Below are 2,807 nucleotides of genomic sequence, written 5' to 3'. Positions count from 1 at the left end.
CATAAAATATGAAAAATAAGTTCGATGTATATGTGGAAACATACCAAATGTGAACATTGGGTTACTTCTGGGTCATGGAATTAGGAGTGATTTATTTATTGTTTGCTTGCTTGTATTTTTTTTTTTTGCTGCAATAAGCCTGCACTTTTTAATAGCAGGAAAAAAGGAGCTACTTTTCCCTTTATTTTTTTTTTTTAATTTTTGAAAATTAAAAAAAAAATAGCAAGACTAGATTAGTATACCTAGGCCATCACCTAGACTTGTGCACTGGGTTTCAGGCTTGCTTGGGACCCGTGAGCCCCTTTTTCCCTTCCTCTTTCTCCTTTTGGACTGGGAATATCCATCCCATGCCTGACCTACCGTTGTATTTTGGAAGGACATAACTTGTTTTCTGGTTTCACACGTCCACAGATAGAGAGGAATTTTGCTCCAGGAGGTACCATATCCCAAGTCTCAGCCATAAGTGATTTAGATGATGAAATTTTTGACTTTTTGAATTGATGATATTTACATGAGATATTGGACTTAGATGCTGGAATGACTTATAACTTTGGGGGATGTTGGGATCAGGTGAATATATTTTGTACATGGGACAGATGTGAATTTGGGGAGGCCAGAGGGCAGACTATATTGGGTTGGCTAGAGTCTGCCGAAATTCATGTCTTTCCTGGAACCTCAGAATTTGACCTTATTTGGAAATAGGGTTGTTGCAGATGTAGTTAGGATATAAGTTAAGGGACTTCCCTGGTGGCGCAGTGGTTAAGAATCCTCCTGCCAAGGAACACTCTTGCACTGTTGGTGGGAATGTAAATTGATACAGCCACTATGGAGAACAGTATGGAGGTTCCTTAAAAAACTACAAATAGAACTACCATACGACCCAGCAATCCCACTACTGGGCATATACCCTGAGAAAAACATAATTCAAAAAGAGTCATGTACCAGAATGTTCATTGCAGCTCTATTTACAATAGCCAGGACATGGAAGCAACCTAAGTGTCCATAAACAGATGAATGGATAAAGAAGATGTGGCACATATATACAATGGAATATTACTCAGCCATAAAAAGAAACGAAGTTGAGTTATTTGTAGTGAGGTGGATAGACCTAGACTCTGTCATACAGAGTGAAGTAAGTCAGAAGGAGAAAAACAAATACTGTATGCTAGCACATATATATGGAATCTAATCTTACCTAGGGGTAAGACAGGAATAAAGACACAGACCTACTAGAGAATGGACTTGAGGATATGGGGAGGGGGAAGGGTAAGCTGTGACAAAGTGAGAAAGTGGCATGGACATATATACACTACCAAACGTAAAATAGATAGCTAGTGGGAAGCAGCCGCATAGCACAGGGAGATCAGCTAGGTGGTTTGTGACCACTTAGAGGGGTGGGATAGGGAGGGTGGGAGGGAGATGAAAGAGAGAGGGGATATGGGGATATATGTATACATATAGCTGATTCACTTTGTTATAAAGCAGAAACTAACACACCATTGTAAAGCAATTATACTCCAATAAAGATGTTAAAAAAAAAAAAAAGAATCCTCCTGCCAATGCAGGAGACACGGGTTTGAGCCCTGGTCCGGAAAGATCCCACATGCCACCGAGCAACTAAGCCCGTGCGCCACAACTACTGAGCCTGAGCTCTAGAGCCCGAGTGCCGCAACTACTGAAGCCTAGAGTTCGTACTCCACAACAAATAGAAGCCACTGCAATAAGCCCACGCTCCACAACAAAGAGTAGCCCCCGCTCACTGCAACTAGAGAAAGCCTGCGTGCAGCAACGAAAGACCCAACGCAGCCAAATAAATAAATAAATAAATTTATTTTTTAAAAAAAAGATGTAAGTTAAGCTAAGCTCATGTAGGAGTAGGGTGGGCCCATAATCCAATATGACTGGTGTCCTTATAAAAAGAGAAGATACACAGAGAGACACACAGGGAAAAGGCCATGTGACAAAGGAGGCAGAGATTGGAGGTATGCGTCTAGAAGCCGAAGACCACCGAAGACGAGACACCAGAAACAAAGAGAAAAGGCATGGAATGGGTTCTCCCCTCCAGCCTTTAAAGACAGCATGGCCCTGCCCATGCCTTGACTTCACACTTCCAGCATTCAGAACTGTGAGACAATAAATTTCTGTTGTTTTAAGCTATGCAATTTGTGGTACTTTGTTACAGCAGCTCCAATAAACAAATACAACTTGGATATGTGCTACTGTATTGGTATCTTATGCACATTATAAAACATATATAGAAATAGATATTGAAAATGGGTAAACATCAAAAAAACTAATATTTGAAAACAATTTTATCTTGTTTCCTGCATGCAAAAAGTTTGAGAGCAGTAAGACCGAATATTTGCTGTTTTAAAATTAACTTGTTTTGGAATATGTTTACATTTTCAGAAAAATTGCAACGATAGTACAGCAAGCTCTCCAGAGCCCCTCCTGGTGTGGACCGGTCGGGTGGGAGAGCACAGTGCCTCCCAGATCAACAGGCAGCTTGACAGCCCCGAGCACTGACCTTGGAGTAGGAGACCAACGTGAATGTCTAACGCAGCTGCTCACCATCTTCCTACCTCTGTTTCCTCATCTGAAAACAGGGATGATAATACCTCCTTCATAGAGTCGTTGTGCAGATGAGGTAAATCCTAGCTTATCCGGTGCTAAACGACCCTGGAGAAGACATCTGACTCTTTAAGGCTCAGTTTCCTCCTCTGTGAAGTGGGGAGAGTCACACCTTCCCTATAAGTTTATAAGAGCGTGCGGAGTTGTTTAACTCTAGGCCACCGGGTCTTGGTTTT

Source organism: Mesoplodon mirus (genome assembly GCF_964341445.2).
Source record: "Mesoplodon mirus genome assembly, chromosome: 6".
Taxonomy (NCBI): Eukaryota; Metazoa; Chordata; class Mammalia; order Artiodactyla; family Ziphiidae; genus Mesoplodon; species Mesoplodon mirus.
This window is presented reverse-complemented; position numbering follows the sequence as displayed.